Source organism: Empidonax traillii, unplaced genomic scaffold, assembly GCF_003031625.1.
Source record: "Empidonax traillii isolate 1590-97213 ecotype Southwest subspecies unplaced genomic scaffold, ASM303162v1 scaffold247:size2371522, whole genome shotgun sequence".
Lineage (NCBI taxonomy): Eukaryota > Metazoa > Chordata > Aves > Passeriformes > Tyrannidae > Empidonax > Empidonax traillii.
The window spans coordinates 1,116,311-1,140,789 of record NW_020955440.1 but is presented as its reverse complement, the minus strand read 5'-3'; the positions used below and the strand labels follow the sequence as shown (position 1 = coordinate 1,140,789).

At 40.6% G+C, this 24,479-nt stretch overlaps 1 protein-coding gene across 5 annotated transcripts in view; it reads right to left on the bottom strand.

The window, feature by feature from the left end:
- Nucleotides 1-24,479, bottom strand: part of ENOX1 (ecto-NOX disulfide-thiol exchanger 1) — a 361,423-nt gene that overhangs the window by 245,670 nt on the left and 91,274 nt on the right. For all 5 annotated transcript variants that reach the window (XM_027888872.1, XM_027888868.1, XM_027888873.1 and 2 more), the window contains one exon: nt 167-244. The gene's annotated coding sequence lies outside the window, so the exon portion shown is untranslated. The remainder of the gene's footprint in view (nt 1-166; nt 245-24,479) is intronic.

Sequence of the window (24,479 nt, the reverse complement as noted above, 5' to 3'; positions counted from 1 at the left end):
TTTGTGCCTCCAGTTCTCCTCACCAGTCTGTCACAGGGGAAGAGGAGAGGAAGGGGGAAGTGATCAAGCAGCCCATGGTTTGGAGTGGTTTCAGTGGGAACACTAAATCGGAGAATACTATTCCTAAACCATGACAAAAAGTCAGAATGCAATACAGTTTACATACCTCTATGCAGGAAGGTAACTTCTCAGTGGCCCCATCACAGTATTTCCAAAGGAGAGTTACAAATTCTCATGGCCAATCCTGCAAGAAGTGGAAAAAATAGTTAAAACTAGAGATCTTCCAAAGGAAAAGCAAATAAGATCAGCTGTTTCTTTGGATACACAATGCTAAGTGTCAGTATAGATTTGGTTTAGAGGATGTTAAACACTGTAAACACAGGAGTAGCTAGATCATAACATCATTTAAACGCAGTAAAGTCCAAGTTAAATAAAATACAAAGTGGTAAGTTGTTTTTAAAGACAAGTTATTGAAAACCATTGGCATAAAAATGCAATGAATATGTGGGACTGGATTAGAAAGAAAAGAAAAAAGAGAGAATACTGCACCAATTTATATTCCCTTTGAACTGCCTGTAATACAGACCTTAAAGTGCATTTTCAAACATATAGCATATCAAAGAAGCAGACATCTACTTCTAGCCATGGCACTTTCAGGTTTGTGGTAAACGAAACCAGAAAGTCTAGTGGAACTGTGCTGTATGACAAAGCATGTACTGATGGGTTCTGCCCAACATCAATAAACTATTGTTCTATTCTTTAAATGAAGGAAAGAATTTCAGAAGTAAGCAAATGCCTTATATCTTGCATGAGTTCCTCAACAGAGTCAAAGAAAACCTGTCTTCTTGACCTCCTGCATGTGTTATTCCTAGTCAAAATATAAGTCATATTCCCTGAGATCTATCAGTAGCTAAGTTTTCGATCACGTCAGCCATGATGCCATGGGAGGATGATACACAAGGCACTAAAGCCTTCTGCTATAATCTCCTCTGGAGTCCACACCTGTTGTTGTAAGGGTAATTATCTGGGTATCCCTGAGGCCAATTTTTGCACTTTTCATATAAAAATCACCTCTTGCATAAGACATGAAATTTAAAATCATCCCCTTCACAGATATTGAGTCACTCCATTACCTCTGGGACAGATATAAATTATGCATTCTTTGATTCTCTTTAAAATTTTAGATGCACAAGGGGACAAAGAAACATCTAAATGGTACTAAAAATACAAAGCATTGAAGAAAGAAACAATGACTTGTATGGTATTAACTGCTACAGTGCTCTAAAAGCTCCCTGCTTGGTCAAGAAAAGCACTGAAACATAACAGCAGGCCTCCATGCTAATGGCTGCTAGTGACAAGGACTCATTGAATGTCACTGCTTCACATACTGTGTACTGTTCATTTTTCTTATCTGTGTGACCTCTCCTTTGAAATGACTGATGAAACTCCCCTGAATTAGCATCTCCGCTTCTGGGCATTTGCCAGCAAGATGGTATTTAGCAACATCTCTACTAAATACATAAATAAAGCAAGGGGGAAAAAAATCATAATCTTAACAAAAAACAGTCATCATATCTGTTAAAGAATACTCAGTGTGTACTGCAAAAGGGCTGCTTCTCTGAAGCCTCCTCCTTAGGTTACTTTTTACCTTTATGCCCTTTAAGAGTACTAGTTTGTCACAATACATGCATTCACATTTCAGATTTGGCGAACATTTTCATAATGGGTGTGAATAAAAAGAAATAGTTGTTACTGCAAGAAAAAAAGAAATGCCTCTGTTCTGATGCCCTGCTGCTATGATGACCTATTTCACACTAGCATCTGTTCTCTTCTCATCAACCGCTCCAGATGTAAGCTGGCAAAACAGCACTGCAAGTATGTTACCCAGACGTCCATTGACTGCTGCAGATGTTTTCTTCCATGCTTCACATTTAATGTGTGCCTGATTATTTTTTTCATTTTTATGTCAGCTACTTGGGCCACAGATTTTCCTGTGTAGTTTGCAGAATATAGGATCTAATCTGCATCCATAAGGAGCAGCTCCCTTTGTGTGAACAGGTTCATTAATGTCTGGAATAACCAGCCAACAGAGCCTGTGTCTGAATTGCCAAAAGAAATGTAAACTTCGGCAATCTATTATGCCTTAATAATATTTGCCTGAGGATTTAACACAATGTTCATTTCAATTTCAAAATTACAGATATTTGTAATATTCAGATGCATCAGTCTGACCAAAAATATTATGCCCAATCTCTGCCTCAAGCCCTTGACCTGAATGAGGTTAGTGACAGGGATATGAATGACTTGAGCAGAAAATGAAACACAAAAGTAGTTTTATCGTGAAGTACAATATTTCTTCTGTCACTTAACCATTTTTTTTCCTCTCAAAATTACAGGGTAGACTGCAAATCTTCAAGTCTAGCAGCCACTACGACAGCCTAAGTGCCATTTAAAAGAATAATAATTTATGAGGCGCCTTGGTAAAATAGCAAAGGTCATAGAGAAGACTCTCCAGGGAGGAGAGGATGACAAAGGTTACAGAGATGACTAAAGACTCGCCTACAGGAAGGGATTTTCTTGGAAGGAAGATGTTTTCTTGAAACAACTTCATCCTACCTAACACACAGTTGCCTCATCCAAATTAACAGTTCACCTTTAAGTTAGCTATAAAGCATTACTTACAAAATACACTTCTGAAATTTGTGGCTTAGCACCTTGGCCTTCCACCCAGGGCCCACTGAGTTGCTGGCAGATGGAGGACACTAGCAACTGATTTGATCCCACCTGGGACAACAAACTTGAAAAATCTCTGGAATCTTTGCAAACCAGTCCCCAAATAAATGCTGTCAGCCAGTACCACTTGCAGAGCTCTAATAGACCACCACAGACTGCTGCAGTTTCTCTTAGAAGCAATGGTAAGAGCTGGTACATGAGGAGCCTAAGACACCCAGCTGACACATTGCTCCCAGGCAGTTGTAAATTTGTGCACCAGCCATCAAACTACAAAGCAGTTTAGGCAGCTTTTTCTTGACACAGCTACAGCATTCCCCTCCTTCAGCTGCCACGAGTACAGGAAAAAAAAAACAATCAAGGATGAAGACAAGCAGGAACAACTCTTTTTGGCAGAGGTCCACTCTCTGCAGCATCATCTCTGGACTCATAAAATACACATTAACTGGTGGGAGAAGCTGGTGTTGCAAACCTGGGGGTAACTGGCGGTGTCTGTAGAACATCAGAGTGATAAAGAATTGCTTAACCTGACGCCAGTATGCAACACAGGACAACTGTTTTCTCTCCAGAAATGTGTGGCCATAAACATTTTAAAAACTGACAGTTTCCAGCTGTTCACCGTCAGTTGTGGGAAGTTTCTGCAGCTGGATCAGTGCTGGCACTTGTGGAGGGGGTTGGCACAGCTCTGAAGTGTACAGCTTTTAGTTCATGTTGGTAAAGAAGAGGTTAGCGATTGCTTTGAGTATAACTAATTGTGCTTAATTGCTGTAGAATAACTGCTAGAGCCCATCTTCTTGGTATTTGACCTCCATGCCAGGCCTCCCAGCTCATAAAGAGGTATCTGAGAGCTGTGAAATAATTCAGGTAGATTATCCTAGGTAGTATTTGCAGACTCTTGTCTATTTTCTATACTAAAATTTCCTGAAGGGAATGACTCACACAGACATTCATACTATCTTCATTCCCTTGCTCCAGCAGTCCCTGGTCCATCACAACACTTGCTGAAGCCTTTGGCTGGCTGTTCAGATCACAGAACATTTTTACAGACCCATAACTGCATGCTGATGACAGCAGAATGTGCCTTTGGGAGAGGGAAGGGCAGAAGGCAAGTGGGAGGTGGGGTGCAGATGAGCAAGGCTCCAATTGTAACAGCCATCTTTTATCCTGCACATCACCTGCAGGAAGGAGGGAATGTTTGCAACAGAAATGTTGAAAACACAACAAATAACCCAGGCAATGCCCACTCCCAGGTGACAAATCCACCGGGCATGCTGCCAAGCAGCCTCCTGAACCTGCCCAATAAAGGGAACCGGCATTTCCAACATGTGCTTTGCCCAACGCTTACTCCAGCGCAGCAGCCCACCCTCAGTGCCAAGCCTTGGCGGGCTCTGTGTGTGAGGTTTTATACTCTCCTGTGTTGGTTTTGTATGCTCTGTCTTCCTTTATTAATTTTAAACAGTGTGGGGGGGATGTAAATTCACCATTGGGGATATGTCACTGTTTGCTCAACATGCTCCATATACCTTTATTAATTTTGTATTGAATGCTGGATGCTATTTCATTCCAGGGGGAAATCAGGGATAGCAAAAGGTCTTTCCCACAGTAGGACAGCAATGGGGAAGGGGAGGTTATTTCTCTGTGGGTTTACTTTAAGTGATTTATATGCTTTCACGGGTTTCTAAAGCTGAAGAATTTGAGCTTTCATGAACAGGCAGTTTCAGGACCATGACCCCCTGGTCTGAAAGGTTGATTATCTTAATGTAGCATTTATTATTCAAGTCTTACAGCTTACATGACACTTTAAAAGTAGCAGATTAGGCCTCTATATAGTGCAAGATCAGTATATAAAGAGAGAAATTTAAAAGCTTTCAAAATTAAGACTTATTTCCAAGTAAGACTTATTCTTCTACAGTACAAACGCATAAACACTACATGAACAACATAGGTTGTTGTTTGATATAGGTTTATAAAGTTTAACTCTTGACCACAAAGTTTAACTCTTGCCTCATTGCAAAAAAATGCCTCTATCTGTGAGAACAGCTTGTCAGCCTGTCATTTCCAACACTGCAATTCCCAGCCCCCCAACAAGCTGACACTTGGCTTGGAGCATGCAGGGACACTCAATGCCCTGGACTGTTGGAGAGGTTGCAGATAGCTCTTTGCTATCTGCTTCTAATTCACATACCATAGCATACCCCTTTGTTCATTTCAGCATGTATTTTTTCACCCACATTTCTTCAGTGTTGGGTACAGAGGCTTCTCCACTTGTGAAAACCCCTGAACATGACACGTCTGTCTCCTTCTGCTGACTTTCAGAGCACAAAGTCTGGGAGTTCACAGCTCATCTCCATCTCCACCAGCACCTAAAGAATGAAAGCCAGCCTCATGTTCACTGCACAGGGAAATTCAGATTGTGATTCCTCTGTACTGTTGAGTCCTCTGTGACTCCTTGGTCCAGAGACCTTCTGTGGGAAGGGGACCATGGGGTGAAGCTATTAAAGAACAGTAATTTGGAGATGGCTTGCTGTATAAGGAAGGAAGATGAATATTCTCTTGGGTGGTCCAAAGCTTTTGTTTACCATTTCTTAGGCAGCTCTGACATGAAGGACATCTGACCAGATAGCAAAAGACCTGTTTTGCTGATCAGAAGATGCCACAGTGAGATTTATACTTACAAATAAAGACTTCCTGAAGTCTTTATGCTGAACAGTGCCTTATTGAGACTGCTCTGCGTAATGAACTTCAAAAGGTGAACAGAATTAATTATTTGTTTGAGCAAAGCACATTATACACTTGAAATTATGGACTAGCTGGCTCTCACTGCACACGCACAAGTCATTCTTTTCCCAAGTAGGTACATGAACTCCTTATGTGACTGATGGCAAGGGCAGAAAGTTTCTGCACTGCGAAGCACAGTTCCCATTTTAAGGACCAAAAAGAGCAGAACTGCTTCAATTGAAAAATGAGTGAGGAAAACAGGAGTGAAAGGGGCTAGGGGACTGCAGCTGGCTGCCATGGGCTCTGTAGGTCAGCACTTTTATACCTGCTGAATACAGCTGGATTTTGAACAAGTGGGAAGTAAAGAGGAAGGGCGGGATTTGGAAACTGGCTCACATCCATCCAAGATGATAACGTGCAACCCAGGGAAAAAGTAATAAATACCAGGTACATGTCACAGCACACAATGCCAACAGCCTTTAATAAAGGCTAATGCAATGATACTCACCAGCCTCCCTGCTGTGCCGCCAGCAGCCTGGGTGTTCACAGAGAATGAAGGCAGGCAGGCAGGCAGGCAAGGAGCAAAGGAAGACAGGCAGCCCTGCCTAACTGTGAGCATCTTGTTTGGGATCCTCTTACTGACCCCATGTAGGGGTACAGAAGTCAGCTGGTGCTCCAAATCATTTGTCTATTAGCTCTGTCCTTGTCCTGGTTTCAGCTAGGATAGAGTTAATTTTCTTCCTAGTATCCAGTAGAATGCTGTGTTTTGGATTTAGTATAAGAACGTTAATAACACACTGATGTTTAAGTTGTTGCTAAGTAGTGCTTACTCTGAGTCAAGGACTTTTCAGGTTCCTGTGCTCTGCCAGTCAGCAGGGGCACAAGAAGCTGGGAGGGAGCATGGCCAGGACAGCTGACCCAAATTGCTTAGAGGGATATTCCACACTAGTATATAAAATGGGGGGAGCTGGCCGGGAGAGGCCAATTGCTTTTGAGAACAGGTCAGGCATTGGTTAGTGAGTGGTGAGCAATTATATTGCGCATCACTTGTTTTTCTCGGGGTTTGTTTTCTTTTTCTTTTTCATTACAATTATTACTATTATCATCAATAGTATTATTAATATTAAATTTTATTTTGCTTCATTTATTACATTGTTCTTATCTCAACCCATATGTTTTGTTATTTTTCTGAATTCTCCTCTCCACAGGGAGGGATGTTGGGAGATGGGGTGAGTGAGCAGCTGCACAGTACTTAGTTGCTGCCTGGGGTTAAACCACAGTAGTCCTGGACAAGCTGCAGGTCAGTAGTGGTATTCTGTGCCCAGTTCCTCTCCATGTCCTCCAAAAGCAGTCAGAGCTACAGTTTCTGTCCTTCACCTTCCTGCAAGCTATCTTGCTCTCCTCTCCTTTAATGCCGCTATTTATGAAACTCTGAAGGCAAATAACATTTAGTCATTGTCTCTCTTTACCCTGCAGAAGAGAAGGCTCAAGGCAACCTCATCACAGTATTCCAGTTCTTAAAGGGCAGCAATGAAGAAGACAGAGGCTCTGTCTTCATGAGGAGACATATGTAAAATACAAAGGGCAACAGGCAGAAGTTACACCAGGAGAGGTTTCATCTTGATATAAGAAATAAATTTCTTATTGTGGGAACAATCAACCACTGGAACAACCTCCCCGAGGATGTGGTGGAGTTCCTGCCTCTGGAGGTTTTCCAGGTGCAATTGGACAGGGTGTTAGATAATCTCATCTAGGCTTCCTTTCCCACAAAAGGTTGGGCTGATGATCTTTTGAGGTCTCTGCCAATCTCAGTTGTTCTGTGATTCCGTAATTACTTATCCACCCAAATGCTGTTTTTCTGGAGACATCCCCAGAGCTTCCCATTCAGACCTTCAAGGCTGCCCATACCATCTACTCTTTCCCTCTGAGGCATAAGTTGCCATGGAATAATTTACATTGGAAAGGACCAATGGGGGTCCTCTGGTCTCACTTGCTGCCTAAAGCAGGCTGCTCAGGGTCTTTTCCAGTCAAGTTCTGAACACTTTTGAGGCTGGAGATTTCACAGCCTCTCTGAGTAATTTGTGCCACTGTTTGAACACACTCATGGTGATTTTTTTCTTCCCTCCAAATATATATTACCAGAATTTCAAATGTTCCAAATTGCGTCTATTTCATCTTTTCCCATCACTGTGCACCTTTGAAAAGAGTCTGACTTAGGTTTCCCCTTCCTTTAGATAGTCTAAGACAGCAATAAGATTTCCCAGTAACCTTCCCTTGATCTGAACAGTCCCAGGTCTCTCCACTTCTTCTCATATATTCTCTGCTCAAGCTCACTGCAGATGTTGGTGGTCCTCCTTGGGGGCCTTGCTTCAGTCAATCTATGTTTTTCTTGTACTGGGGAGCCCCAAACCAGACACAATACTTCAGGTGTGATCTCACAACGTGCTGAATGAAGGAAAATTATGACTTTCCACCAAGCTAGATTCAGCTGAAAGCGTCCAGGAGGCTGCAAAGCGCAGAGCTAGAACAAAAAGCCTTAAAAATGTGTGCCCAACTGTGAGAAAAATACACTGATTTTTGCTATGAGTGGAACAACACTGAAAAAGTGAGATGAAAGTTGGCCACCAAAGCCCAGAGCAGTAGCAGACACACAGGTAAGACAGACTAACTAGTTGGGGGAGACTGTATAGATCTGAGGGGAGAAAGGTAGAGCACACCATAGTATTTCAGAGCACATAATCACAGAAATACTAGTATGAAGCAGCTACAGCTGAGCTTAAATTACTGCCAATCCTAACAGGTATAAAACCAGGAGTTATTTGTCCATTATAGTATAATAAGGAACTGTATCATTCAAACCCAGATTTTCTTAATATCAGTGTAGCATGATTAGACACTGTATAGCATGAACAGATCATAAAATGGGCCAAAAGAGGTATTAACCAACTGACTGCAGAGGCATTTTTGCAACACAGTATATAAAGCATATATAAAGAAGACTGCAATCCATGCAACCTTTGTCAAGAGATTACATATTTGCACCTGCTATCCAGACCAGCGGTACCCTGTAAATAAAATAATTCATTGCTTGGCAGAGCTGCATCTCCAATACAGAATACAGCAACCTTCATTTACCTTGAAACGAGACCAGTAAAAAAAAAGGAGGGAAGAACTTCTAAGAGATACCAGGAAGGAAGCACATATGCATGTAGGAGGGAAAATAGTGATGTGTCTACCACCTTTTTGTGAGTAACTCCCTCAGGAAAGAGTTATTTTAGTATTAAGACCATGAAGTCTGCCTGAGACATGGTAGCAGTAGTAAATATACAGGAAACAACTGTCCAGATGAGAATTCTTTTATCAGGACTTCAAATTCTGGCTGTACTAACGAAAAAGCAGCTTTGAAAGCATTGCATTACTATGTGAGTTTGTTTTATTTTTTATGGTGGAAACAGCAGCAAGAATTGAGTCCATATCAAGAGCTGATCACAAGGAACAATGGAAAGCAAAACGAGTTTCTTCTTACTTTATTACTGGAGAAAAAGAATGAAGGATGCTCTTATGTCAGGAACAGTGCTCAAAGCACTGGAGCAGCTGGCAAAAGTTCATGATCAGTTCAGTAATTTGGGAAATCTGCACACGAAATAGAAATTCTGGTTATCATTTAAGATATTATTCAGATGACTAACACTCCACCATGGGTACTTTTCTGTGGATTTACTACCTGGACAAAACTTTCCATGAGTCTCTTCTAGATCAGAAATATTGTCCACTTCTTCCATTTTCCTTGGAGGCAGGGCATTAAAAATGTCAGAAGTCAACGAGTTATACAAACTTTGTATTGCTTGTTTTTCTTCTTTTTTTTTTTTCCCCTCTCTTGCAAGAAGTGTATTCTGATTTCTTTTGGTACTGGTTTCTTACAGAGATTTATTTATGATAAAGTCTTGTCCTTGACCCAGCAAAATTTATGCAGTGATAGTATCAGACAAACAGTTTTATGCAAAGGGGGAAGTGATCTTTTGGACCAAACTGCCACAACTCTGGACAAAACATGCTTCTAGCAAGGGTAGAAGCACTTGCCACACTTGTATTTATTTAAAGTAATCTGATGGGACTGAGGCCACAAAGTGATTTTTGTGGCTAGGAGAGGCTAACAGCACAACTGAGATTGAAAATTGCTGTCTAATCTTAGATTAGAGAAGAGCGAAGCCACAATTCAGAAATACATTCTTTTTTGGACTATGGACTAGAGGAATGAGCAGTGCTTTTGGGGGTTTCACAAAGCTTTTTCTGACTAGAAAAACTGCTAGGATGGAGATTTGCTTGAGCTTCTTGCTGGCCTCCACTTTCATTCACAGTTGTTGTGTGTCACATAACTAAGCCTGTAGGGGATATGCATGTGTCTTGCCATGCCAACATTAAGATACAATAACGGTCTGCTTGAGAAGAGTGGAGGCTTTCTGGCTATCTATCAGCAGGAATCAGCGAGGACACCTGAGGGATTCTGTGACTCCATGTCATTGCAGTAACAAGCAGGCAGATGTCCTTGACGGAAGGGTCATTATTTTTCTGAATAGTTTTCCTATCCACATCACCAGCCAGCTCCCTTTCAGTTTGGCAAGCTGCTCCTTAGGCAGAAATCAGCCTGACAGAAACTTTAAAAACAAAAGTATAATTAGGGTCCGTTGGATTTGGGATGTGTCTTTGCTATGTTACCACTGACTTTCGAGCCTGCAATTCCTAGTAAAACGCTTTCAGCAAAGAAAAACTTGAACAAAATAAAAAGAAAACAACTCCCCCCACCTCAAAGCAATCATATATTGGGGGGTGTCTTCCAAGGGAAAATCTTAATGGCATCCTTTCACATCTCCATAACATTGCGCACAGAAAGATTGTGCAAAACCAGCCTGTGACCACTGAACACCAATGAGCACCAAGAATTCTGTATTGGAATAAATTCTTCAAGCATTTTTTCTTGCACAAACACTAAAATTTCGAAGTGTCTGCACTCCAGCAACTACAGATAGGCAAATTAAGGTGTTTTGAACAAAACAGATTCCTCCTGTGCCTGCAAGTGACTTGTAATATGCCCATTGCTAAAGCATCTGTGTAATGAGCTAATAATGGAAATATTAACAAAATAATGGAAAAGCTGCATGCACAGGCAGCTCTTGCACTGAAGACATGAGTGCAGAGGTCTCCTCTGGAAGAGATGGAGATGGGGCCTCTAAGAGCCTAATCCTAAGGGCCATACTCTCAAAAGAACAGCAGCCATTTGCGCAGCTGAACTTCTGTGTTTGCAAGTAAATGTACATATTAAAAATCATAAAAACAAGAAACAAGGGAGGGATAAAATATCTCATAAAGCATTTCCAAAACCAGGGACGGTCTGCATGTAAGGCAGTATTTTGCACCTTACAAACACAAGTGGGGCTCTTCTCTGAAATACAAGCTTCTACTTTTGTACGTGCTCTTCAGTTAGACTGAAAACATTTATTTAATTTAATTTAATTTTTTAAGCTTTGGAACATATAACCTGTTAAAAAATTAGAATGGGATTTCCATGGGGTGCAAGGGCATCACAGAGAAAGCCTGAGCCTGTTTTGAGAACTGGTTCACAAAAGAAGTCCTTATACATACTTTGACTACAAGTTTGCAAAGGCGATTCTCCAGATTTCTGCAAGTCATTTCACGTAAAGGTTCCAAAATCATACTATTTCTTTAGATATTTAGGTTTATATACAGCCGGAATCGAAACAACAAGAAAATCTGTTTTGTCTGCTTGGAATCCATCACCGTTAAAATCAACTTGTCAAAAACACTAGTTTCCACCTGCCAACAGCACCGCACTATATATTCTGTTTAGAACATATTTTCATGATGTTTCCTACAAGTTTCCAAGTGATGGCTGGGTCAGCAAGCGCTGGCACAAAACAGCAGCCGCTGGGTGTGGACTAGATGGCATGTGGACAGGAGTCAGGCTAAGGACAGCACTGGAGCCAGAACGGTTGTATCTGCCCTGGAAACAAGGCTGTAATTTCTAAAGAATCTGCAGGATACACCCTTGGAAAAAAAAAAAAAAAAAAAAAAAGGAAACATTTTGATTTTAAATTACAATCTTTAAATCTACATTACTTAAAGTTAACACTGTAAGAGGATTTATAACTCAGATGGGAAGAAAAAAAAAGCTTCTGAATGATTAGCTGCAATTTGAGGAGGATATTACAGGAACTATGTTTAAAGGTCTAATCCTGGTAGCCCACATGCATGCAAATTGTTCTGTACAGCTCAGTACAGTTCACTTGCATGAACAATATGTGGCCACAGACAGACTTGCAGGTTTAAACTAGAGCTAGAATGTCCTGCTTCAAATAATACCCAAGAACATGTAATAGTTAATATGTACTTGCGGGACAGCTTGGAAAATCCAATGAAAAAATGTTTTTAAATATTTTTTCTCTACTGAACAGCTCAGAGAAGTGTGTCCTTGGCAAAGGCCCATAAGGGGCAAAAACAGTGGTTATTTGTTCTCTTTTGCTCTTTACAAATGAAGCAAAATACAGTTGATATATTATGCATGTCTTTCAGCATATTTTTATTTAGCCTGTTTTGATTTGCTGTGCCTTGGGAACTTTCACTTTGTTTTGTTGTGTCTTGGGAACTTCGATTTGATTTTGTTTTTCTGGTTAATAACAAAAGTGCAATATTAGAGCAGGACATCAACCAATCTACAGCGTGTGAGATTTGCTTAAGTTTCAAGGAAACAGCCTCTCAACACCTCTTTTTCACTCCCTTATCTTATCAGTCACCAAACCACCCTCAACAAGCCGGCCTGTCACAGGAACAGCACGGGCCAGTTGTTATTAGTCATTTCATTTCCCGTTAACATTATCTGTTGTTTCACCTGCAGGAATAAGATAGACTTTTCCAGTAACACGCTACAGGATCTCAGTACTGTACAGTTTGGGTACACAGACTATTCCGTGCCTTATACTGTCTGAATTATCATTAAGGTTGTGCTTCAAACAGATAAGCTCATTAAGCAAAAGACACTTCTCTGTTGCGAGGATTTTATTCCTACTGCTGAAGTGAAAGAGTGAGAGTGAACAGCAAATCCTGTGGGAGTAAGAAGGGAAAGAGACGACAATTGCAATGAGATTAGACAGTTAATTTCAGTCACTACATTTAAAACTCAGTAGTAATTTTCATTTTATTTTTGGATGGGGAGTATCTTTTTGCATTTAGGGAACGTATGGGAAAGGTGAGGAACAAGAATGGATAAAGGAAAGCAGGACGAGAGAGACTGGAAAGAGGGCAGGAGTTGAATGATGGGGCTGAAAATTTAGTTCCAAGTAAATAACCAACACAGTGAGGCAGAGAGCAAAAAAAAAAAAAGTTAGAAATTATGACTTGCAAGGGCAGGAGTACAGGAACGAGCGGTCACAGAGCAGCGCAGTAGCATTCACCTCTATCCTGCTCTACTCCACCAGCTGGAGGACAGTATATATACACCACTGCTACAATAAACTGGTTTTGTTGGGTAGGTAATTTCCCCCTTGCTCTGTTCCCAAAAGGATATCCTCGGTCAGTCCTTAACTTTCCTGAAAGACTTCCAACCTAGGGAAAAGAAGGAAGGGTGCCTACATGGACAGACTCCTGGAGGGTCACTTTTTATTTTCTGAAGGATGCACAGAAACTGTCTAAACAGTAATGTACAAATGTGCTGCCCTCCTCCTTATAAAGCTGTAAGACAATTTGGACTGAACCAGCTCCGTTCCTGGCTCTTCAAAGGCTTCAAGCCTGTAGGTGCCTTGCATCAAAACAAGTTGTTCTGAAACTCTCAGTGGACTGTCGCAATTCTTCACAAGAAAGACTATTGCAGCATGCCAACCTCCTCTGTCCTCCTGTTTGAGCACCAAATCAATGGAGTTCCTCTACTGTGAACAGCACCGAGGGGTGGAAACAATCTGTTATGGAACAAGAAATTTGCAGTCTCTCCTACATGTGACCCACCTACAACTGAGCTTTCCTCCTTCCTACCACTGGTACTGTTTTTCTGATGGTGATTTTGATCTGTTTCATGTGCTAGGGGTTTTTCATTTATGTATGTCTGTACTTATTTATTTATTTCCCCTAGGTCGAGTGGGACCATGAAAAGGTGCAAATTAAGTGCTGAAGAGAAGATCCTCCCTCAGGTGCAAGCTGAAGTGACTGCCTGGCTGCCCAGGTGAGGGAGAAGGGAAGGGCTTCAGTGTCTCACAATTAAACTCTCTAATCCTGCCAGTTCCCCTCCTACCCCCACCCCTTCCTGCACTCTCCTCAGTTGTAGTTAGTTGTACAGTTGACTCTTACTGAGAGGCATCCCCCAGACACAGCTAACGTATCTGAGAATCACACTCTGGTATGCTTGAACTGAGTAGGAACTTTCCTGGCTCACAGCCTGGGAATGAGCTGAAAAGGGCCATGAAGATGGCACAGTAACCTCAGTGGCAATTCCCACTGGCATCTTGGTATCCCTCCTCTGATAAAGCTTCCCAGGATACCTCATCTGGCTCCTATAAGATCCACGGGAAATTTAAAAGACATCTGCTAAAGACAGACTGAAATGCAAGGCACTGAAGTGCCTTTTTGGTGATGATACTTATTCTTGGGCCTGATAGTTCTTACCAGCATGGACTGTAAATGCTGACAGCTGAGATCAGGCTGGTAAACACAGGTCTGAAAGGCAGCTGGCAGAATTGCCCAGGTTAACCCAAGGTTGCCCACCACAGTGCGTATCTTCAAGTGAGGATTGTTGTTTGTTGTCTGTCAGGTACAGAGCAACAGCAAAAAGAAAAAAAATAATGGGAGCTCCTGGGAGAAAAATATACCTTTTGGTAGCCCTGAAAGAAGTGCCCTTTGGCTGCTATAGTCCTAAACCTTGCTGCTGACACCAGCATTTTGAGACCAAAAGGTATAAGCTGACCAGCAGCCCCGAAGTGGGACAGCACTGTGGAGGCATCAGCTGGCTGCCCACTAAAGGGACCAGCCAGAAGCCAGTATCAGGGACTGGCTGGCAACATGTGGCAGCATCATCTCTTCAAACTACTGCTTCTGCCACCACCACTGCAGCAAAACATGGGAGAGCGCTGCTAAAAGCTGGGTTGCCAAGACTTGATTTTTTTGCTTTGTGGTGTTGGCTGCAAAATGAAAAATCTTAGCATGTTTTTTCTGCCACTCCTTCTGCATTAAAGACAGACCTTTTAATGAAACAAAAAATGGTGTAGTCAGTATTAACACTTCTCATCTGGCCAAAAACCTATGTCCAAGCTTGTATGAGAGAGTGAGTTTCTCATTTGCCCCAGCTTCACCAGTAACTTGAAGTTCTTCAGGGAAATAATCCTCCTTTTTCCCTTTTCCTTTTCTGCCAAACCTAGCATCTGGCATCTGAAAGGATTCCCTCTTCCCTTTGATGCTAGTTAGCATTCATCCTCATCAGTCCTCCTGTACAGCCTTTTGGAAGTCTGACTCCACCACACTCACAGGAGGCTTGCTCCAGCTAAGGAGACATGAGGCATATCAACCACCTCAGTGTTTGTTACACAGTCTCAGCATAAGCCCTCCTCACTCCAAACGAGCTACCAGGGTCATAGGGTACAGTGCCATACTGGCTTAACTTGGGGCCTGAAAGTTGCTCATTTGCATCAGTGTACCACTGCTCCTGATAGCATTAGGTCTGTCTCTTAATAACAAGCTTAATGAGGCTGAGAATGGCAGTACTGGAGTGTCACACCCTGCCATGGAGAAGCTATATCAGGTTGGAAAATAATCAGTGCAGTTGCTACTCCTCTGTGCTCTGCTGATATACTTGTGATGTAGAAGCCCAAAGCTGAGGCCAGAATTAACTGCTCTAGCTCTGCCATTTTTCCAGTTCCTCCCTTATCCTCCATGTGTAGTCTGTTGCCTTGGTAGAATAAACCCCAATTCTCTACTAGGAGAAAAGAAAACCTTGTTAGAAAGTGATATTCCATAAAATACTACTGTGTATTACACTTTCATTCGCTTTAAATTCATGCACTCAATACTTCTCAGCATCCCCTTTTCAAGCAAGTAACACAACCATCACATGCTTATGCTAATAAAGCACATGTAATATCCTCTTCCTCCCTGTTTTCTTTTCTCCCTGGGGTCCATATATTAGAAAAGGGATTCTCTAAATGATGTTTAGAAAAGCTTCCAACTATTTGTTTGCTTTCCTTTATGACTGTGCTGAGGTTGCACCCAGCTAATACAGAGGTTCAGTTTTTCCAGCTGGGAATCAGACCAGCAGTAGAAGCAGCAGTAGCAAGATCCCACCGGCAAGACACAGATTTTCAAAGCTGTTGTGAGTATGAACTCATTTAAAAATCATTTAAGAACCATTTAAATTAATTAAAAAAAAAAAAAAAAAAAAAAGAGTACGAAAGCTTACCTTACTAACAGCTTTAGGGTCTGTACTATATCTCATCTCTCAGCCTGGATCCCAGATGGTCAGAGCACCAAATTGCTATTTGAGTTTTTAATTTATTCTTGTATTATATTCAAAATATGTCTGGAGACAAATTATGAAGCTCCTTATGAGTGGTCAGGAAGTAAGCACACATAAAGAGCACCAAAGGCCTTGTCATACCTTGCACTGTGGCAAGGCTCAGGTCACCAAACTGTCCCATGAAGATCTGCCGTGATTAGAAAAGCCACAGGTGAAAAAAGCATCTGAAAAGTCTTTGCCCAGCTAACACCCATGCATCATGCTCCCTACTGAAGGTGCTTCTGGGCTTCTGGGATCTGGGTTTGCTTGCAGCACTTTTCAAATACTTGTAGAAGTTCTCAAGCTGGCCTTGGGGCTGAAATGACTACTGAGCTGATTAGAGGTGCTGGCTAGAGTCTTAATACTTTACCCATACGTAGTGAGTTAAGTGCAGAATGATGAGATGTGGGATGAAATGCTGGCTTCCTAGCATTCCTCTGTTCCCTGACCTTCATCCCACACTCAAACTCACACCAACATTGATACCGTTCGTGCACCAGGCTGTGTGTCCTAACTAGCTCAAGGATGCAACCAGGGCCAGAAAAAAAGAGTCACCCCTGAGGAGAGAAACAGCAGCTTGAACTCAAGTTTAAGGCAAAGACAAGTAAAACAGCAGTCAGGAACCCACTTCAAAGTCTTGTTTGGCTGGTACATTGGAGGTGTGTAAGTTGCCTTTGCCATATTATTAATTCATGCCCTCTTCACACATCATTGCCCGATTTAGAGTTTCATAGAACCTAAACATATATTAAAAACACTATGATTGCATAAACAGCTCATTAAAATGGATTTTAAATGAAGACTATAAAACTAAAATAAACAAATCTAAACCAAGGGTAGAATGCCCTTAAACTTAGAGATTTATGCTTGACTGGAGAAAACAAATGAGAGACAGTTTTCATTTCAGCCCTACAGATGTGCCTACCCAACTGTATATCCTGTAACAACTTAAAAGGCAGATCCAATGTGATTCCTCTGTAGGCAAACTCTAATCTCCTTACTTTCACAGACAATGGAAAATAAAGTTGAGTATTTGGTGGTTTAGCTAGATTATTTCAAACAGACTCTATTTTCTCTATTTCCTCAAAATAGATCCCTTTAAGGATATGTTTATGGGCTCAGTGCTTGTCCTGTGCTTCATCTGCCCATTATCTGAGCTGCAAAGCATGAGACAGAGGCTTTTCCACTTGATAAAAAAGGCTGGTCTGATGCTTTACTGTAACACTGTGCCAATTCAAACAAAGTCTGCCTTAACAGAACCAATTTTCCCAACTCAGTGGGCATATACCACAGAATGCTTTGGGTTGGAAGGGACCCTGAAGATCATCTATTTACAACCTCCCTGACATGGGCAAGGACACCTTCCACTAGATCAGGTCCCTTAAAGCCCCATATAACCTGACTTAGAACACTTCCAGGGATGGGGCATCCGCAATTTCGCTAGGCAACCTGTTTTAGTGCCTCACCACCCTCACAGTAAAAAAGTTCATCCTAGTATCTAATCAAAACCTACCCTCTTTCAGTTTAAGGCCATTTCCCCTTGTCCTATTCATGTGCCCTTGTGAAAAGTCCCTCTCCAGTTCTCTTGTAGCCCCTTTTAGTTACTGGAAGGTGCTGTAAGGTCTCCCCAGGGCCTTCTCTTCTCCAGGCTGAACAATTCCTTTTGTCTCAGCCTGTCTTCATTAGAGAGGTGCTGCAGTCTCCTGATTATCTTTGCGGCCCTCCTTTAAAGCCACTCCAGCAGGTCCATTTCCTTCTTATGCTGGGAGCCCCAGAGCTGGACACAGTACTCAACGCTACCAAAAATCCTCTGAGACTCTATTTCAGCTTTTGTGCAAGTGACCTGGATTTTACAGCAGTATTCACTTTAAAATGCATAGATGTAAAAGCACTTTGAAGTGTTCAGGATATCACAATAAGAAGAGAGATTGATCTGATCCTCTGCCTAGTAGGATTGCAAACACAGGATTTGATTCTCTGAAAGTATTCCAAAAAAATACTTTTAACTAGACTTACAGATCACAATTAACAGATAATCAACCAACCTAGCCAAAATAAAGATAGATCATTTAATGTAGCAAGTTCAATATTAAATTTAACACTTTGGAAATCTTCCCTTCTATCTGGCAGCCAGGGTCAGCATCTGCCTATTAATCTTTTTATAACAATAAACACATCAGTTTGAGGTATCATATTATATGATTATGTGACTGGCAGAAGGCATGTGGCAACTATAAAAACTCAAGAGTACTTACTGCTTGAGATCCAGCACTTTGCAGCTTAATGTGCTTCTACTAGGAACATGAGTTTCAACATCTAATTTTGGGGGGACATGAAATATTCAAGTAGAAGACAAAATAAACTAGTCCAAACTATGAGATTTTGAACAGTGGTTTAAAATAACAGGTTTTTTCCATCCTAAACTCTAATATCTAATGTACAATATCCGTGAATATGAAAAAAAAAAGAAAAAATCCTACATTTTGCCTTCCCCTTTCTTACTCATTATCTCTCTTTCGAAAGAATGCGTCACAACAATCTTTTTAAGAAATAAAGTATTTTCAGATATTTAATAGTGTAAAAACAAGAGTAAAATTTCTCAGCATTTATAGTAAGAGAAATTGCCATTTGATTCCCCATAGGTTTTTTTAAAACTTCATTTTCACTTGAACCTTTAGCAAACCACAGTCCTTCCCATTCAAGAGTAAGACACCAAACATGAACAGAGAAGAGGAGCAGGAACTTCCAAACTCTGAAGTTCTGGTGTGAGTCACAAAGGAAATTTTATGCCTCCTTCCAAACAGATGTCATGGCAGAAGTGGACACACCCTCAGCAGACAGATCCTCAAATATCTTGATACTGACAAAACATGTTTCCACAAAATTTTACATCCAGAATGACACACTTCCATTTCTCATGCTACTACTGAATCATCCCAGCAAAGGCTGTTCAACTTTCCCCTTAATTGTAATAAGCTCTGAAGAATTGGAAAAGGCCTGTTAGGCTAAAAGGACCTCAGCGGCAATCTACTAGTTCAGTGCTCTTCCCAGAAGAAATTCTTCAAACACTTCTACATTAAAAAGGGATGTTTTCACACTTGCGTAATGCTTTAATCTGAACTAAATGTGTCAGATAACAGAGGAATATCTGTTACCACGCTCAGTGCTATCAGTAGGAACTTCACTGCTCTGAACATCACAAGCTTTTTCTCCCAAATGATGCCCTTTGGTTTTTGTGGGTTTTTTTCATGCGAGACCTAAACAAAGCTACTCTCGGTTAGACTCTCTCAGAAATCTGCCACAAGTCTACTCAAGTCCTGTAGTATTTGTATGCCACAGAACTAACACTGCTGTTGGTAAAAAGGGGAGCGATCCTTTTGATGTCAGTGATGGTTCATCCTTTCGTAGCTGATGAAAAGCTGGCATGTGATGGAGACACCAAACAACTTCATTGCCTTTATTTTCTTTATCTGTCATGTCTACTCTCCCACTTCAGCACAGAAACTTACCCAGTTTGGAGGTGGTTGGTATTTATACTATTGTCTTGGCACACCATGGAAAAGCAACAACCATGATACATGGGATAAGAGAGCTATAATGCCTACCTCAGCCTCTCACAAACTTCATCTGCTGTAGCTGCTGTCTTCAGAAAAGCTGAGAGCTCATGATGAAGTTCATATGTAAAAATTTCATTAGGTTCTTTCAGTTAATAAAACAGCACCACAAAAATCAGATTGCTTCTGACTGCATGCAGATACTTTAACAAAATGGAAAAGAATATCCTTCAACCCAAATGTGCATGACCCACATCTGCGCTGTTGATAACAGCCCATGTTTCCAGCCCCTCTTGCACAGCTTGAGAATATCTGTACCACTCTTATGGCTGAACTCCTTTTGAAGAAAAGTACTACTCAGGCTGCATGAGTTCCAAAACATGAACCCTAAGATAAACCAATCTACCTTTAGCTTGACCACATATTTGGTAGCACAATGTTAAGTATGCCAAGCTAATTGGGAGCTGATGGTTCTTCTCCACAGCTTCTATTACAGGAAAATTCATATTCTGCCAGATAAAGGTAACTAGCATGGGAGGAGGAAAATAAACAAAATAGAACAACAACAACAACAAAATTATAACTGTAGTAGAAGTTATTCAATAATTATGCCCTCACTTTTTACAAAATCCTAAACATCCAGAAAATTGTGATCAACTTCTACTTCATGTAATACATCTACTGCATAATCTGCTGGCTATGTTGTTAATGTTCTGAAAAACACCACTAACTGTCATAAATAAATCCTCTCTAGGTATTGAGCTGCATAGCTCAACTAATATTTTACACAATACCATCCGTACAAAAGCCACCAATTCTCCAACCTGCTGGTATAGTTGGATTAAAATTATTATGCTTGAAGGGAACTACATCTTGCAGTTTGGTGTATCACTGGGGCTTCCACCTTTCCCCACAGTCAGCAAACAGCTCTGCCACACATCCCGAGGAACATTCATCTTTTGTGACAAAGCCATGTCCTTATTATACTCTTGCATAGTAATCTCATATGATGTCAGAAGTGATTCTTTATGTCTGGTGAATACTTTGTCTGGACAAATAGAAAACATAAAGCAATATGGAGAAACATTTTACCAAGGACAAATTACTTCTTGTGGATTTTTTTAGACTAGTACTAATTATTTCTGTGTTCTTTTCTTGCACGGCCCCAAAACAGGAGTTTTAAATGATCTTATTAAATTGATACATTTGTTTTCATAAGAAGGAAGTCAGAAACCACTGTTCCACATTAGCTGGTTTTCATTTTGTGGTTTCCAATTCCAGGGCTTCTTGTCGACTGTGGAGCACAAAGCCCCTACTGCTTTCTCTTCCCTTTCTGTCAACCAAAATAAGGAAAAAAACAACCCACATCAAATCATTAAAATATATTTAACTTGTAGTATCTTGTAAATCCTCCCTAATATTTTGAAAGCTTTATAAAAATTTCAAGATTTTGTGCCTTTATTTGTTCTTTTCCTAAAAGACCCTGAAGACAATATGTTGAAACATAGAGTTATTTTTTTTAACAACCCTCTGTTGCTATTGGTAAATATTTAAGCAATATTACCACATTCCATTCTGCCAACATGAACTGACTGGCTTTTCCCATGGGGCTTACAGCCTTGAAAATGTATTCACCCACAAATGCTAGGGAAAAGGAAGGGAAATTAATATAATTGTTAAGTTTAAAAGTAAACATGAAAGATCAATATTGCTTACAGTATAGCATCCTTCAGCATGACTCACATTAATCCAGTATGGATCGTACCTAGTATTTTCAGATGAAGAAGCTACAGCATCTTGCAGTCCTACAGCAACTTTTATAGCATGTCCTTGAAGTGTCCTGTTCCTTTCATCACTGCTGAGAAAATATCACAATCCCTTTACATTTTCTACCCATAATGACAGGGTGAGCAGTGCCGAGAAAAAAAAAAACGCAATCACAATAACAGAGGAAAAAAACCATGATTCATAGGCATAGAAAGTAAATCACTTAGGAAAGCCTGTCTTGTCCTCCTCTCATAGGTCAAACAATCTTAATGAAGCCTCCTCCACACTTTCTTTATTGTTTGCTCTCATATCAAGCACAGTCTTTTCTATTTTTAAAAGATATGTTGAAAGTCCTATGTGGGTTATACTGGACAAATGCTGAAGACCTGCTACAATTATAAGTATCAAGCTAGAGGACTGCACTATGCTATGCTCTGTGACTTAGCTACCAGTATTACCTAAATTTGCCAATGGAAAGCTATGAATGATGATTACTCCCTCTGAGTAATCCACATCAGACAGGGAAAGGTGCTGCTAACTAACTGCCTAGCTTCCTTCTAACTTTCAACATATAAATGAAGGTTGTTAGCTGCCTGAAATTTTATCTCTTCACCTGAATAAAGGTGATAAATTACCCTATTACATTTTCATATGCAAATTTGAAACTGGATTGAAATCAGGTCAAGAATCTGCTTCAGCAAATCTTCCTTGCTACATATTTAGTTAGGGACCCTTATCTGGCAGGAAAAGCAGAGGATAAAAAGCCTTTGACCAACGGGGAGGAAAGAGTGGAAAGAAGGAGGGAGCAAAGGTGCTTTTGCAGCACAGAGACACTGCTAGAGTTGTAGCAGTGTCTACTGCAGTAGAGCTACTGCGCTACCTTAATCTGCCTTTCCTGGTTGGTAAGGGTTATTACAACAATGTAAACAGATATCAGTATGACAGCGTCCAAAACACTTTCCTAAGATACCTGAACAGCCAAGCTAATATCTTTGCCATTGCATCTTCATTGCTACCTGGAGCTCCTCAAACCAACTAGACATAGTTGCTAGCCTGGAGCAAGCTGCCTTTAAGTGCAGAGCACAGATTCACAGTGCTCTGGAAAGGGTCTTATCACATTTCCTCTGGCCTTTTTTCTCCACATCTTGGCAGACTCATTCCAGCTGTTCTCCTGACTTTGCTCCACACTACACTTTTCTACTTTTTCGCTTAGTTTCTTTTTGCCTTTGAGTGACCTTTCTCTCTCTCTCTTTCTCTTCTGCTACTCTTCACACACATCATAATTGTGATGAAGATGAAACAACCGCTGCATTTGAACATCATTCAAACCCATTCCCTATTTCCCTGTATTGACAAGGCTAAAGCCCAGTCTCACCTGCTTCCCACAACTTTAAATAGTTGTGTCTCTCCTTTTAGACAAAAAAGTACTCCCAGACGTAGTCTGAAATTACTGAGACACAAGTATTGACTGGGGAACCCATTTAGAGCCATATACAAACAGAACTGATCAGCAAAGAGAAGTTGGATATTGAAATTTAAATGACTAACACTAACCAAGTCAGCAATTTTTTCTGACCACAGTAGAGATAATTCAGAGATCCCAAAAATAAGAGGTCAGTATTCAACTCTAACCAAAAACCAAATTTAGGTCAAATTTTATCCTAAAATAGCCATACCTATTCCCCTCTGAGTCACAGTGTCTGGATGAAAAAATAACTCAAGTTTTAACCTTGTTTAACACTGAGCAGGGGCAATCTAATAACAACCAGCAGGATCTTTTTGTCTGATGTCCAAAGAAAACAAGCAGAGGATTCTCTGCTAGACAACCTGTCTTTGTTCAACATCTTCTCCAGGGATGTTGAATCTCTTGGGCTCGTGCAAAGCATGTCAAGGAAATCATTTATACTAACCTAGAATATCTACAAAGTGAATGGACCCAGTAAAATCCCTAGCAGCTGCAGCTGAATGGCTTAAATGTATTCATTTTAGGCAGACATGCGGTGGTGAAATTCTTACATAAGTTATAGCACTACAGTACTATTTTTTTCTTTAGTGTTCTTTCCTGTTTATGGAAACATCTCTTGACTAAGGGCAGGCATAATCCACTAAATTTTTACTTTAGGATTTTTTTCTGAAATATGTCTTTATTATAACAAAAAATCTCCTAACTGAATTTATCTGGCTGTTTTGAGAAGTTGATGTGAAATTAAAAAAACATGCCCTTCTAGAGTATCTTCAGACATGCTCCTGAAAAACTGAATTTCTTTGTGTTTTTTCAACCGATTTCCATCCTCAACACCAGAAGGAAACTCAAAATAATGATTTCTTCCTCCCAACCACTACTGAAAAAGCCAGTAATTTCACATATTTTTCTTTCAGATCAAAAACCTTGCAACCTTTTTAGAACATGCAAAATAGAGAAGTGACCTGATACAAACACATGACAGAACACTAATAACAGAAAGAGTTATAGTGGTAGCTTCTCAGACAGTATCAGTTACGTCAACCGGAACAGACCACTGTCATATTCCTCCAGAATTCTGCAATAAAGCCGTGTGGCATTTAAAAACCTTTAAAGATATTTATTTCATGAAAACCAGAATATTTTCTATATAAGCCCTGCAAAATTTCCAACAGCCGTAGACAAGAAACAGATCTGGGTTTTTTTGAGCCCGTAAATATCAGGTGCCTTAAGGTACATATTTGCAGGTCTGGGATGTTTGGTGGTTTGTGTTTTTTTCCCACATCTTTCTATGATCTTGAATGAATATCTGCTTCATACTTCCCTAGAACTATGTTTCAAATAAACAGTGACAGCTCTTGCCAAGTCTTGTCAGACTATTAGGAATACACCAAGTACTTCTGGACTTTTTTTGTAGGGTGACACACACAGCATCACTGGGACTTCCATTGTTGCTCTGAGCACATTTCCATCACCTCTGGAAAAGCTATGCTTGGTTTTGCTATTTCTTTATTTGTCGAGTCCCTGCCTGTTCCATTCTTGACAAGAGGAATTTAACAGCACACAGACTTTTGTAGACAGGATTCTTCTTTAAACTTACTTTCTACTATATTTCAGAATTTAAGCCATTTTTCAAACTCCTGCCATCAGGAGGGACTATGCTTTAACAATCAGCTACTTGCCACTTCGCAAACTAAAAATG